Consider the following 16,826-nt stretch of genomic DNA (forward strand, 5'->3'; position numbering starts at 1 on the left):
ACATTATGTCCCAAGGATTTAAGGACAATGTCTACTATACAGAAAGCAGTCAGTAAATACTTGCTTGTTTAATAATGGAAATGATTCTATTGATTATTTTATTTTAGCCAACAGTTCATGATAATGTCACGTGATAAAACACAATAGCTATTTATTAAAGAAACCTGAATAAATCTATGAATGAAAAAGAAGTGACACTTACTAAGTGTCTTCCAGAGCCGATCTCTATTCTACACATGTCCCTTCAACACACAGAAGCACACACATACATGTGTACGTGAACAATAAAGCAGAGCTTGGTAGACGTCATATTATTAATGCTGACAGAAACAGATTAAAGAACACTTATTTAGAAGACATTTTTTCAGAGCTGTAGCTCCAAATGATTTGTGTGTGCCCAGCAGTCAACCAATGAGCTCCACTGTATTGATCTAAAAATAAACAGGGAGTGCTACATTGCCAGAAATGATCTCATCTCACCTCTGGGAGGTAAAGACTCCACTGGAGGCATTTTTGTTGCTCAGCTGTAGAATAGAGGTAGGCCCTCTGCAGCAATTTCCAATTAGCTAAAGGGGTTTGGGGATGATTTTGGAAAAACTGACCTAGCTTTGAGCCTGAGTTTGTTTCATTCCTTACTGTGCACATCTTGCCACTTCTGAAGGTGTGAGTCAGGCTGATGTCAGCCAAGCAAGTAGCTGAACCAGCATGTCCAAGGAGATTGGAGGTGTCCTTGGCAAGGGTCTTAGATGCTACCTACCAGGGGCAGATGTCCTAGAAGTGATGTCACTTTTTTCCTATTTAGGTCATAACTCTACAATAGCCTTTGTGCAAAGATGTCAAAGTGAAATTATGAGTGCTCTAAGAGTGCTTTCTTAAGGAATGGTTAGGTATGTATGTATCTATGTATTTATATCTGGTTAGTTACGAGAGACCCAAGAGATATGAATTCTAGGTCTTGTTCTGTCATGATTCATTGTGCAACTCTAAGCGAGTCTTCTCTCTTTTCTGGACCTCTGTTCTTCCATCTGCATTACAACTATGTTGGAAAGGTAATCTCTAAGACCCTTTCCAGCAACTGTGTTCTCTTAATTATTAGAGACCAATGGCAACATTTATTTTACTGTATTTAAGAAACTGATACATCCGCTGAGGACCTTTTGCTACCAACTCAATGGTCTTGTTTTGTCTTTCATTACCATTGCCTCAAACACATCCGAAATTCATCAAATGTAACACTCTTGCCAATCTGCAGTGGGATTTAGAAAGGAAGCTGTGTTGCCTTCTGCTGGTTGACTATGGCCAGGTTTAAGCAGCATGGAACTGGAAACCAGGATCCAATGGGTGTAGTGGAGTTTTGAAGGTGGTGAAGCTCCATAATTGAGTTTCAGATCCTAGATTGGAGTCAGGTTAGACCTCTAAGATTTTCTTTAAGTTATAACTAACATCAATGCAAACATTGTAGTGCACAAAGATATTCATGTTAACTCTTTTTTTTCCATTTATAACCATCACAACATCTTCAGCCTCATCTCTGCTGTTCTTCCTCAAGTGTTACTATTGGTCTAAATGTTGAAGTGATCAGAGAAGAATGGAACAAAGGCAGAGGAACTAACTTTGATTGACTGCTTTCTGTGAACCAGGCCTAATGCACTGTGCTTCAAATATTTTATCCCCTCCAACCTCACACCAGCACGGTGATTTAGTAATTTTATTGATGAAGAAACCTAGAACTCAAATCACATTCAGGAAGGCTATAAACCAATAGTCTTATCATTGGAAAAAATTACTCAAAGGCTTTTGATGAAAATGATATTTTAGTTTCTTGAATTTGTTTTAAAGTTTTATTTTTGTGTGTTTAGTTTTAAAATGGAAACCTTGAATATTTTTGCCTAACTTTGACTACAAGAGTTTATGACTACAAGAGTTAATTAACCTTTCTTAGGAATCTTTCTTAACTTCTAAGGAGTGTTAAATTAATCCTGTCTAATGTACAAAATCAGAAAAAATATTACTCATTTTAGCAAATGCCTTAGACATCAACTGGAAAGGAAACTGAACTTAGGAGAGGAAGTGTCATAGGAATTTTTACTTTTTCTCCTTTGCTTATCCTTTTGCCTTTCCCCTGCAACACCTTCCCAGTTGGTTTCCACTCATGAAAACTTGTTTGGGTAAATGATAAGTAGGTTCATCTTTGAGGCCTAAGAGACCTGGGTGTGGGTTGTGCTCCAGCTCCTATCAGCCACATGGCCCGGACCTTGCATGACCACAACACTGAGCTTCATAAGGATGGGATGCAAATAACGAGGAAAACAGGGGTTGCTGTTGGGATTCAGTGAGAAAATGCACTGTACAGTAGTCCCCACTCATCCGAGGTTTTGTTTTCCATGGTTTCAGTTATCCACAGTCAACCAAAGTATGAAAATAGTAAAAGGAAAATCCCAGAAATAAACAATTTATAGGTTTTAATTTGCAATAGTTCTGAATAGCACAATGAAATCTCAAGCTGTCCTTCTCAGGACCTGAATCATGCCTTTGTTCAGTCTTTCCCACCCATTAGTCACTTAGTAGCCAACTTGGTTACAGGTTGACTGTCGCAGTATCACAGTGCTTGCATTCAAAGTCACCCTTATTTTACTTACTAATGGCCTTAAAGTGCAGAGTAATGCCGGAAAAATATAGTGTACATAGAGTTCGGTACCGTCTGTGGTTTCTGGCATTCACGGGGGTCTTGGAATGTATGTTCCACGGATAAGGGGGAACTACATTGCACATGTCTCAATAACAGGTTAAGAGTTTTCCCCTCAAAATTGTGCCCCATCAAGTAGAATCGCCTTTCACTTGAGGGCTTACAACGTTCTCTCAGTTACTAGATTTTGAATAACCAATTTTGTCTGGGGAAGGCTCATTATCCTGTAACTACCTTGATCAGTGCTAGGGTTGGATCCTTATGAAATCATCTAACAGAAGCAGTTACCAAAAGAAGGCAATTGAATGTAACACATATTTAATAACTGCCCCATCCTGGGAGTGAAGTGTGGGTGGAGAGGACAGGAGGGTGGGAGAATGGAGTGAAAGGGAGGATGGTCCTTTAGGCAAGGTTTGCATATAAACAAGTCCTGTAGACAGTACTTTTAAGAGCAATACACTAAGTGGTTCCACTGTGAAAATCTTGAATAATTTTATCTATAGGAAGAAAAGAGTAACCTTTCATAATCATATATAAATGAGTGCCTTTGGCTTAGAGGAAAAAATATGAGTGAATAGAATTATATATAGTTTAAAAAACTACTACATCTGAAACAACTTAGATGCAAGAAATTTTAAAAGGTGATGTAATGACCGAGCAATATTGAAACATGCATGTCTAAAGTTTGAATAAAATTGTTTTACAAAATAAAGGAGTGTGGGAAAAAAGCATATTTCTAAATTAACATATAATATGTAATTTTAAATATATCTAAATGAATCAACAATGTAAGTAGATATTTAACTGTTTACTCTACATCACTAAAATTAATATTTTCGAGTTGGTCAAATGTGTCTTAATCTTCTCACTGGGAATATGGAGAACTGCTATATATCTGGGGTTTATTTCTGGGCACATATGATGAAAGTATCTGGCAAACAGTGGTCTCCCAACAAAAGGTAGCCATTTTGGAAGTATCAGTAGTACTAGTGGTCTGAAAACTAACTTTTACATGAAAAAGGACTCTCACCCACATAGCTAGTTTTTTTTTTTTTTTTTGATGAGATTCGTGGTCTTTCTGTTTCATGCCCCAGTTTTGCTCATCATTTACTCATTCATTCATGTAACGACCAGACATTTAATACCTGCTTAAATGTGCAAGACTCTTGGCTAGGCACTGGAGATTCAGAGATAAAGACTGCAGGAGTCCTACACCTAAGGATCTCATATTTTAGTGAACTGATATCAAATCTACATCAGGGTTTCTCAGTTGTAGCACTACTGACATTCTTGGCTGGATAACTCTTTGTTGTGGGAGACCATCCTGGCAATTGCAGGATGCTGGGCAGCATCCCTGGCCTCTAAGTGCTAGAGGCCAGTAGTACCCCTTCTCAAGTGCGACAACCAAAGTAGTCTCCTGACACTGCCAAATGTTCTGGAGGCGGGGGGAGCAAAATCACTGCTGATCTATATCAATATACATTGCAAGATATTGTTTCCCTAACAAGAGTAAACTCTTGAAGATCTAGCACATACTTATATCTCTCCAGTGCCTACACAATGGTACACACACAATAGACATTTTACCACTGTGTTGTGATAAATTTTTTAAAAACGCTGGTTAGTTTTTTAGAACCAAAAATATTGAACTCTAAGATTCGATATGCAACTTCAATTTTTGCTGCTGTTCTTGCAGTTGATGTAGTTTTTGCTCTGTACACCTTCTCTGCTAAATTCAAGCATTCAATTACAGTAAGCAGAGTCATGCATTAGAAACTGGGACACAGAAAAAAAGAGACAGAGAAAAAAGAAAAGAAGCTTGAGATTCTGCAGCCCTTGAACAGACTTCCAAATAGAAGGCATTACGTAAACACTCTAAAGCCTTCCTAATACTGACTAATACATATCTATCGGTATGAATCTGTAATGCTTTGAATCACACAAAGTTTTAAAGTAAATGCAGATTATCTTTTAAAGAAAATACATTAATTTAAACTAGAGTTGCCAAGTAGGTGTCTCTAGGGATATATCTTAGTAAATAAAAGACAAGTGATTTGTAATAAGCTTCTCAGGGGTTGGTATGTAAAGTGCTTGTGAATAGCTTGTTCCCTTTTGGTGTTTAAACGTTCTTTCCAACAATATCAAAGTTATTTATTTGCTAAGCAAATCCTTTCTCTCACAAGAGTGTGGTAGTAAGCTTAATTCATTCACGCATATTTCTTATACATGCAATTTTACAATTCTTCAAACATTTAAAACATTAAGAAACTAAATTCACGAAGTTCTCTTTAAGACAGTTGGGAAGAATATAAACAAGTGAAAAAAGGAAAACTGTCACTTGATTTTTTTAAGTACTTGATTTCTTACCAATTTTAGATATTTCCATAGGAAGAACTTTACTGAGGCGGGTATGGGGGGGTAGGTAGGGGAAAGCTGCAGATGTGGAGAAAGTTTCACCACATGTTCAAATGAAGTTAAACTTTTCTCCACTAGCCATTTGGCAAGATACTCCAAAGCCAGATATCTCGCTTTTTCTTACAACTTACACCCTGCGTTCTAACATTTCTACATATGAACACACCACCATAACTCAGTTTTTACCGTCAAGAAAATATCAGTGAGAAATATTTTTACACCTTAACCAGAGAGGGAAAAAAACTTCCCTGCACTCCATCACAGAGGACCCCCTTTCTTCTGTGAAACGCTTCTCCACCATGACTTTCCCTCCTTTGTCCACGAATCACACCCCTGTCCTACATCAACCAAGTATGTCCTCTGAATTGCTGCTTTATTTCCAGGCTGCAGGGAAATTACTTCTAAATAGTCAGAAGATGAGGCCCTATGGTGAAGTGTAAAAGAAACAGATTATGGAGTTGGGCAGACCTGGTTTTAAGTCCAAACTCTGTGACCTCAGGCAAGGCCCTTAGCCTCTCCGAACCTCAGTTTTATCAGCATCTTTGTTAAGGGGTATATGGTCTGTGTGTCCTTGGGCTCCTCAGAATTGAACTCATGACTCTGACTTTCCAGGGTCATGAAACCAGAGCCAAATTGTCTTTTACTCATTCGACAAGCACTTACTGAGCATGTGCTCCTCCCTAATCTCTGGGACGTGGACAGCCCCGTCCACATCTTACAATCAGTTAGGCAATTGGTCATATAGAAACAAACACTGTTATAAATGGAAAAGGTTCTGTTGAGTGGGAGGAGATGCCAAGGTATTGTGAGAAAGGCTATTGTGTGTGTGTGTGAGTGTGCGCGCACACACACTGATTTTGGTTGAGGGAATGGGTTAAAAGAAGACTTCAGTGACGCGGTAACTTGAGAGCTAAGCATGAATTAGAATTAACCAGGTGTGAGGAGGATACACTGGCATTCCAGATGGAAGCAGCAGTAAATGTGAAGTCTTAGAGATGAAAAGAAGCAAGGCATGATGAAGAAAATGAAAAGACAGTGTGGCTGGAGAAAGTGCTCAAGGAAGCCATGGGTCTTTAAGGAAAGATGGGAGAGGCGGACAGATAACAGACCACACAGGGCTTTATGGGCCATTCATGGAAGGATCTTGGACCTTATCTAGGGAGCAGTGGGTAACCATTGAAGTGTTTAGGCAAGAGAGTAACAAAAAACAATTAATACTTTAAAAAACCAAACTGGCTATGGAAAACGTGATGGAGGGGAGCAAATATGACCGTGGGGCCTTCATTATGGCTGCTTTATTTTAATGATCTTTATGATTAGTTTACCTGAAATTCTGATTTTGCTTTTAGTTTAGAAGGTATCAATAATGTCTCTGTTAATTTAACAAAGGCATAGACAAATATAAAATATTCATTTCTGATAAACGCAAAACCTCTTTTGTGACAAAACGTGTAGAATACCTTTTTGGTACTGTCCAATTAAGCAAATAAAAAGACAACTTTTCTACTACATGTGAATATATTATGCATAAATTACAAGACTGTTGGAAACCAAAGAAAAAAAGTATGACTGTGGGGAAACTTTACAAGGTTACTGCAGTAGGCCAGGAGAGAGGCGACGGTGGCTTGGATGAAGATGGGAAAAGACAGAAGTGGACTTGCCAGCGCCCAGGCGAGATGGCTGAATCCTGAACGTATGGACCCACTGGCTGCCAGTCTACCTTTGGGACTAGGAAAGCACTGGAGTTGACATAAAAGAGGTGGTGACGTGCTTCTTGATTAATTAAATCATCCCAGTGATGCTTACAAACGTACACATTTGTTAATTCATTTTCTTATCAAACATGCATAGTTATGAGGATCTGTGAGAATCGCTAGACAGTAGATCATATAAGACCTTGGCTTGGGACTAGATTTGCCACCATAACTGAGCTCTACTGCATTCTAACACTAAGAATGAAATGAACGATACTTTAAAACAAGACACCCTCGAGTCATTTAAAGCATCTGTGAAATAGCCAAGATCAACATAAACATGGTAAGGGATGCAGACTCCAGACCGATCCAGGGAGAAATCACCAGGAACAGATCCTGAAAGGAACAAGAAAGATGGTATGGCCCTACACGGTTAGGGAAAACATTCTCTGTGATCACGTCTTATGATACATGTTAAGTGAGTGGCTGACTTCTGAAAAAAACAAAGCAAGTGTTCTCCCATTTCTCCCCTTTCAAACTAGAAGGGCGCGCTCAGCAGACTCAGAGCAGAGAAGGGCCCGCTGGCCACTCAGCCTGTTCTGATGGGCTGGGGACATCCAGGCTCCTAGAGCCAGAGCTCAGTGTGGTTTCTGCTCTGCATTCTGGATAATCTAATTACCCAGGGAACAGAAAACCATAGGCCAGACAGATTTTAAAAATTCCTCCCGTTAGATTCTGCTGCCACCAGCTCCTTTGACTTATACTGAAATTGTGTCCCATCTCTTTCAGCCACGTTGTTACAAATTTATTATCTAGACTGATGATGACATCATTTGGAGAGGGACCAGGGTTGTGGTCATTCAGCTCCTCTTTCCGTATTACATAGGCAGCTTCTTCTCTCCCCTTTCAGGTCATTAATTTTTTAAAAGAGGGATTGCTTTAAATATCCAAAGTGCTGCTTTCAGCTGTGACACAGAGAAGGTTTCCCCTTTCAGAGCCCACAACACGTGCCTGCTGCTGATGGAAGGCAGCTTGCCCAAGTGGGCATTTGAGATCCCTCAGAGGGTCTCCTGAGCAGTCCTTGGTCAAAGTCATGCTAAAGGTACTTGTTAACTTTGTTTCTCATTTGAAAAGAGCAGGAGAGCTGGCCTGGGGTTGCAGGTAATGGGCTACAAGTTAGGAGATTAGAAAAGCTTCTTCACAGATTCACTGCTGGTTGTTAATCATTCCTTTATGGTTGAGCACGCTTCTGTGTGAAATAGGAATGTTTCCATTGCCCATCTCCAACTTCCAGATTGTAGGAAGACTTGGAAGTAGCAGCAAGTTTTGTAACAGCATCTTGAAGCTCATACTTTTCACAAGCATATGTTGCGTGCCAACTGTATGCCAAATACTATGCTAAGCACCGGATATACACTTGTGAATAAAATAGGCTTATCTGCCATTAGGGGGCTTATAATATAGTTGGAAAGACAGATGATAAACAAGGAGGCAAACAAATAAGTATAGAGTTACCAACTGAAAAATGCACTGAAAGAAGGGGTGGGGGAGTATCATGGCATGGGAAAGTATACTGAGGAAAGGGGAGTCAACAGAGTCATTCCTGGGTATCTGCAGGGGATTGGTTCCAGGACCCCCATAGACAGCAAAATCTGAGGATGCTCAAGTCTTTTCTATGAAATGGTGTAGTATCTGCATATAACCTATGCACATCCTCCCTTATAATTTAAATCATCTCTAGGTTACTTATAATACCTAATACAATGTAAATGTTATGTAAACAGTTGTAAATAAAATGGAAATGCAATAAAAATGGTTGCCTATGTGTGGCAAATTCAAGTTTTACTTTTTGGCACTTTTTGGAATTTTTTTTCTTTGAATATTTTGATCCGAGGTTGGTTGAATCTGCAGGTGAGGACCCTGGGCATTTGAAGGGCTGGCTGTAGAGTGGTCCAGGAAAGTCTCACTGAGCAGTTCACAATTAGGTAAAGGCTTGAAAGCTGAGAAAGACCCGGCTATGCAGAAGGTGTATGTGTGGGGTGTTGTGGTGTGTGTGTGTGTGTGTGTGTGTGTGTGTGTGTGTGTCTACACACATGTACCAGGGGGAAAGACTGGTGTTTCAGGCAGAAGAACCAATTTGTGTGCAAGACATTAAGTGGAAAAGAATTTGGTGTGCGTAAGGAACCAAACTGATGTGGCTGGAGGCCAGTAAAGAAGGGGCTGGAAAGCGTTATACACATAGGAGAAATAATAGTTCTACGTCTTGCAAGCAACTGAGTGAAAATGGTTAAGCTAAAATGCATCCAAATAATAGATTAGATTTTCCAATCAAATTGCCAAACACTAAGGACATGTTGGCAGGCACTGCAAAAATGAATGAGGTTGGTGCCTTGTCCTCAGATAGCTCACACTATTCTAAAGTATGTAAGGACTCAAGAAGGAGCCATAAATCATTATAAATACAAGATAAAAGTAAATAAATGCTAAAAAAAAGGGTGGATATAAAGTGTTATGGAAGACAAAAGAGGGAGAGATTGCACCTTTTGTAGTAGGTTTGCATATGAAGGAACGCTTCCTGGAGAAGGTGACATTTAAGCTTGTCCTTAAAGATGGTCCTATTTCTACCCATGATTCTGCCATTTGGAACCATGTCATTGTCTGCTTTTTTACTTTCTATGGAGGCATCTGGTGTGATCGGCAGGAATGTAAGAATAATTAAATGGTATGAGGTAAGGACTACTTTCCAACTCTTGTTTTGTCCTTTTCTCCTGCAGTAAACCAAAGAGTAAGGGAGAAAGAGGAAAACAATCTCTGAGTCTGCTTCTATGCTATCTGCTCATGGGATCCCTTATACCTAGAATGTTACACCTCACCCCACTCTAGTGCCTGCTCATTCTTAAAACTGATAAAGGTGCCTCATTCATTCATTTATTTATCTACTCGTTAAAAACATACTGACACACAATGCCCAGCACAGAGTCTGAAGTAACATAACCATTCAGTAAATACTTGCTAAATGAATAAAAGACATGGGCTAAGACAAATTTTCGGTAGAGGCAACAACATATGCAGAGTCACAGAAGCATGAAACATGTTACAAGAAATGAAAATTGTACTTGGGCTAGAAGAAAGAACCTAAAGGAGAAGCTTGAGGATGATAACCCTAAAGTAATAGATGGGGATCATATCATGATGGGTCTTGAGTTCCAAGCTAAGGAGTTTGAATGTTGACCTCAAGACTGTGGAGCATCCACTGCTGTTGTTAAAATAACAACAACAGTACCCAGTGAAACAACAAACAAAAAAAAGAAACTAGAAGGAACCACATGATCTGTATGTCATCCTCCTCCAAAGTACACTCATGCAATGAGAGGGAAGGCACTTTCCCTTCTGGATGTATTTTTAACAAAGGTGGAACATGCATACAAGATGGTCTATTTTTTATTTTGAATACAAATATTTTATAGTTCTTGATATTTATCCTAATTTAAATTTTTCTCTTACCTATTCAAGGCCAATCAAATAAGACTATTTTCAACCAGGATTTTAAGTCAAATACCATTTTTTTTTTTTTGGAATATGGATCTGCCAAAAAGGAAACACCTTAAAGCAAGGTAACCACAGAACTCAGTTTGCCTGACACAAATTTTTCTACTGTCCGAGGTTACCATCTACCCAAGGTTTTCCATTTTTAGTAAAGCATTATTGATAGTTGCACTTAAATTAGTTGGAATGGTGTGGAAGGTGTTCACATTGTGTTACGTTTCACCATGGCCTCATCTAATAGAGTGTGAGACACACTGTACACTGACGTCTTCCTTTAAGTTACAGTTAAGTCTAAATGACAATCATCCATAGCTCATTTTTCTTTTCAGACTCTTTCTACACTTAAAAATAACCAACACTTCCTTTGAGACAGGACTGACTAGGAAAAGCTGTATCCTTCCTGTGTCCAGAGGTGCTGGAAAAACAATTTAGCAGTGTTGTCCCTGTTGGCCACTTGGTGAACCATGCAATAATGCCATGGGCTCTGTCACAGGCTATGAGATAGAGGAAATGGCCAGGCAGGTCAGTGAGAAATAAGTAGATGAGGTATGTATGAAATGTGTGTCGAAAATAAAGACTGAGTGGTCCTCCCATAGAGACTGTTCCAAATTGGACTTGTTACAGGGCTTTTTATAATTTATTATATGGTGTAAACTTACAACTATATAGTGATTTAATTTTCTGTTAATGTTTTTAAATTTTTCAATAAATCCTTTCATTATCAATAAAATTTAAAAAAGAAAGTATATATTTAAAAAAAGAAAAATTAAGTACTGAGTTTCTGACTCTATTTGAAAATACTTTTAAAGATTGTCTTGAGATGGCTGCTAGATGATGATGATTGGCTGTGGACAGTGGCAGAAGGTGTGGTTAAATGTCATTTGGAAGTATTTAGATTTGTAGTGACTTTCCTTCGAAGAGCTGCTCCCTTAGTTAACTGGATAATTTAATATTCTGTACCATACTAGAATCAAATTGAGAAGGTGTACAATTTTGCAGCATCTAAGTTTAGAATCATATTTGATGAGTTTTGTCTTGTAAGAATATTTGTTGAAAAAGCCATTTGGCTAAATTGAGGGGAAAAGATAGTACTTGTAAAAACTATTTGGTTCAACTATTTACACATTTTAATGTGAAAAACAGAGTTCATAATTTCTTCTACTTAGCAGAAATTACTCTGAGCTTCCCAGGTACCTCAGTATCTACTGAGTATTTTCTCAATTTTATGGTCTATCAAAAAGAGTCAACTGAAGGTGTCAAAAATTTTAAACTTTTTAACCATAAGATTGAGAAGATTTCAAACAATTTAAAGAAAATATCAAAACAAAAAAAGACCATACTAAGAGCAAAAAACATTCTTCTGAAAATATCAGTGATACCAAATTAGATATAGTTATGACAAAGAAAGTCACTATATTATCTAAATATTCACTGATAAAAAATGTTTCCTTTTTTCAGGTAATCAATACATGGAATTTAAAAAAAGAACATTCCTAAAAAAAAAAAAATAGTTCTGAAGAACCTAGAGGCAGGACAGGAATAAAGACGCAGACGTAGAGAATGGACTTGAGGACACGGGGAGGGGGAAGGGTAAGCTGGGACGAAGTGAGAGAGTGGCATGGACATATATACACGACCAAATGTAAAACAGATATCTAGTGGGAAGCAGTAGCAAAGCACAGGGAGATCAGCTTGGTGATTTCTGTCCACCTAGCGGGGCTGGATAGGGAGGGTGGGAGGGAGAAGCAAGAGGGAGGAGATATGGGGATATATGTATATGTATGGCTGATTCACTCTGTTATACAGCAGAAACTAACACACCATTGTAAAGCAATTATACTCCAATAAAGGTGTTAAGGAAAAAAAAAACATTTCTGAAAGTGTATGGTGAACTTATGTTAGTTTTTTAAGAAATTTAATTTTTGAAAATAGCTTTTGCATAGTACTATTTTAAGGTCCACCAGTATATTAAAACAAATTTGTTAGGCAAAAACCCCATATATTTCCCAAAAATCTGTAATTATACATTTATTAGCAAACTGACTCCAGCAATTCATTAGAAGGATCATCTACCATGATCAAGTGGGATTTTATAAGGATTTTTCAATATTTACAAATCAATCAATGTGATACATCACACTAACAAATTGAAGAATTAAAACCATACGATTATCTCAATAGACGAGGAAAAAGCTTTTGATAAAATTCAACATCCACTTATGATATAAAACTCTTAAGAAAGTGGGCATAGAGGGAACATACCTCAAACTAACAAAGCCATATATAACAAACCCACAGCAAACATCATACTCAGGGATGAAAAGCTGAAAGAATTTCCTCTAAGATCAGGAAAAAGACAAGGATGCCCAATCTTGCCACTTTTATTCAACACAGTTTTGGCAGTCCTAGCCATAGCAGTCAGAGAAGAAAAAGGAATGAAAAGAATCCAAACTGGAAAAGAAGAAGTGAATCTGTCACTGTTTGCACATGACATGATGCTGTATGTATTAATATAAATTAATTGTATAATTAAAATAATAATGTAATTGTTTTAATACTTTTAGCGCTCCTTTAGTGTCTTAGCATTGTAAATTATATGGTCATTTCCTTTAAAGCTTCTTTTTAAAAAATATCTCTTTGACCAGGCATAGGTTATGCCTTTTATTATTATTGAATTATAATTAACATACAATATTATTTTAATTTCAAGTGTACAAAATAGTGATTCAATTTTTCTTTTTTTTTTTCGGTATGCGGGCCTCTCACTTATGGCCTCTCCTGCCGTGGAGTACAGGCTCCAGATGTGCAGGCTCAGCGGCCATGGCTCACGGGCCCAGCCACTCCGCGGCATGTGGGATCTTCCCAGACCAGAGAATGAACCCATGTCCCCTGCGTCGGCAGGCAGACTGTCAACCACTGCAGCACCAGGGAAGCCTGTGATTCAATATTTTTATACATTATGAAATGATCACTGTAATAAGTCCAGTTACCATCCTTCACTACACAAAGTTGTTACAATATTATTGACTATATCTCTTATGTGTGTACATTATATCTCTGTGACATCTTTTTACTTTATAGCTAGAAGCTTTTTCCTTTTAATTCCCTTCACCTATTTCAACCTTCCCCCCATCCCACTCCCCTCTGGTAACTACCAGTTTCTTTTCTGCATCTACAAGTCTATTTCTGTTTTGTTTTGTTTGTTCATTAGTTTTGTTTTTTAGATTTCACACATAAATGAAATCATACAATATTTGTTTTCCTTTGACTTATTCCACTTAGCATAATACCCTCCAGCTCCATCCATGTTGCCACAAATGACAAGATTTCATTCTTTTTAAAGATATATATTTGTCTTTTTTAAAGTGTGTGTGTATATATATATATGTATTTATGAAATTTATACCACATTTCTTTCTTCTTTATCCTTTCATCTATGGATAGACATTCATATTGTTCCATGTTTTGGCTATTGTAAATAATAGCTGTAATGAACATTGGAGTACATATATCTTTGCAAATTAGTGGTTTTGTTTTCTTTAGATAAATACTCAGAAGCAGAAGTGCTGGATTGTATGGTAGTTTTATTTCTAGTTTTCTTTTTTTTTTTTTTGAATGAAACTCCATCCTGTTTTTCATTGTGGCTGCATCAATTTATATTCTCACCAACAGTGCACAAGGGTTCCCTTTCCTAACCAATACTTGTTATTTCATGTCTTTTGGATAATAGCCATTCTGACAGGTGAGGTGGTATCTCACTGTGGTTTCGATTTGCATTTGCCTCATGATTGGTGATGTTGAGTGTCTTTCCACGCAACTACTGGCCATCTGTATGTCTTCTTTGTGAAAATGCCTATTCAGGTCCTCTGCCCATGTTTAAAATTTTTTTTTGTTTTTTGATATTGAGTTAAATGAGTTTCTTATATATTTTTCATATCAATCCCTTATTGGATGTATGTTTGAAAATATCTTCTCCCATTCAGTAGGTTGCCTTTTTGTTTCATTGGTGTTTTCCTTCAAAGTGCAAAAGATTTTTAGCTTGATGTAGTCCCATTTGTTTATTTTTGCTTTTGTTGCCCTTGTCTGAGGAGACATATCCAAAAAAATATTGCTGCGACTGATGTCAAATAGGTTACCACCTATGTTTTCTTCTAGGAGTTTTATGGTTTCATGTCTTATGTTTAAGTCTTTAATACATTTTGAGTTTATTTTTGTATATGGTGTAAGAAAGTGGTCCAGTTTCATTCTTTTGCATGTAGCTGTCCAATTCTCCCAACACCATTTAATGAAGAGACTGTCTTTTCCCCATTGTATATTCTTCCTCCTCTGTCACAGATTAATTGACCACATGAGTGTGGTTTTATTTCTGGATTCTCTATTCTATTTTATTGATCTATGTGTCTGTTTTTGTGCCAGTACAATACTTGTTGATTACTATAGCTTTATAATATAGTTTTAAATTTGGGAGCATGATACCTCCAGCTTTGTTCGCTTTTTTAAGATTGCTTTGGCTAGTTGAGTCTTTTGTAGATCCTTACACATTTTAGGATTATTTGTTCTACTTATGTGAAAAATGCCATGGGTATTTTGATAGGGATTGCATTGACTATAGATTGCTTTGGGTGTATGGACATTTTGACTATATTGATTCTTCTAATCCATGAGCCTGGTATACCTTTCCATTGATTTATGTTATCTTCAATTTCTTTCCTCAGTGTCTTACAGTTTTCAGAGTATAGGTCTTTCACCTCCTTGGTTAAATTTATTCTTAAGTATTTTATTCTAGGTATAAGTTATATCTTAAGGCCAGACTTATTTATGCTCCCCTGCTTTAACAAATGTGGGTATAATGAAAGATGTTTTTCCCCAAATCAATTCTAGATACTGCCTCCCACCCTTCCACACAGTTACTTATATTTGGAGTCTCAATGGATAATCAGGGTCTCTGGAATGAGAGTCTCAGTGGATGCTGGCTACAGTGTCCTACATACATAAATAACATGCTATGGGGGCTTCCTAATAGAGATGGAAGTACCTTTCCAAATTAATCTATCTTCTTACTCTGGCCATGAACAGAGAAGAGTAATAGTCCTATACTGTTTAGTTTCATCAGAAAACCAAATGTCCTTCCTCCTATATGTACCATAAGGGAATTACTTAAGTTTTGTTCTCCTTCCATTCACACTCACAGCATAAGGTATCCAAGATGGGTCTATATCTTATTTAATGTTTTACTAATATCCTTTGCATCAGTTTTCTTTCACTATAAAACCACTTAAAATTTAGGGGCTTAGGACACCTCTTCATTTTCTCACTATCCTATGGTTCAGAAATTTGGACTGGTTTCTTGTTGGGTGTTTCTTCTGCTGGCCTCATGTGTGGTCACTTTAATGGCTGCAGTTGACTGGAAATTTTATTAGAGCTGGAGGGTCTTGTATGGCCTCACTCAGGTCTGGCAGTTGGAAGGCTGTTAACTGGGATACATCTCCAGCAGGTGAGCTTGAGCTCTAATATAGTGTGGTCTCAGGATTCCAACAGAAACAAAAAAGTATATGCTCTAATGTATAAGCACTTTTCAGGTCTCCACTTTTGTCACATTTGCTAATGTTTTGCTGTCCAAAGTAACTGACATGGCCAAGCCCAAATGCAAAGGGTGGAGAAATAAACTCCACTTCTTTTTTTTTTTTTTTTTTTTTGCGGTACACAGGCCTCTCACTGCTGTGGCCTCTCCCGTTGTGGAGCACAGGCTCCGGACGCGCAGGCTCAGTGGCCATGGCTCATGGGCCCAGCCGCTCCGCGGCATGTGGGATCTTCCCAGACCGGGGCGCAAACCCGTGTCCCCTGCATCGGCAGGCGGACTCTCAACCACTGTGCCACCAGGGAAGCCCAACTCCACTTCTTAATAGGAGTAGTGGCAAAGACACATTGACAAATGTGGACATACAACGATAGTAGAATTGTTGTAACCATCTTTGCTAATGATTTACCACATTGTCTAATTTGCTCACATTGAAAACACCTTAAGAATCCAATAATTGCAAAATGCTGATGTAAAGCACAAATAATGTGCAGGGAAGCTCATCTATGGGTGAATCCTTTCAAGAGCCAGTTGCCCCTATTACAGTGGGGGTAATAAATAATCCCTGCCAACTTTACTTGCTTGCTGCAAGATAGATTGATATTGTGGATATAGAAATGCCTTCTAAATCATCAAACAGACGAGACGGATTATCATTAATCAAAATCTAGCACACAACCTACCTCATCATTCTTGATATTCCATCCTTACTAATTTCTCGAGACAGCATTTTATTGGCACTTGGAGTCTAAACCACATTTTTTTTGGCCTTTGATTTTCTGCTGCTTTGTGAAGTTCATCAACGTCTGTATCCAACAATTCAGAATGCATGTGCTAAGCATCATCTAAGTTGTCAAGTCTAGCTAGTCACTGGAAACATAGGAATGAATCAGGCATAAACCTTGAT

The sequence above is a fragment of the Mesoplodon densirostris genome, chromosome 6 (assembly GCF_025265405.1).
Source record: "Mesoplodon densirostris isolate mMesDen1 chromosome 6, mMesDen1 primary haplotype, whole genome shotgun sequence".
NCBI lineage: Eukaryota > Metazoa > Chordata > Mammalia > Artiodactyla > Ziphiidae > Mesoplodon > Mesoplodon densirostris.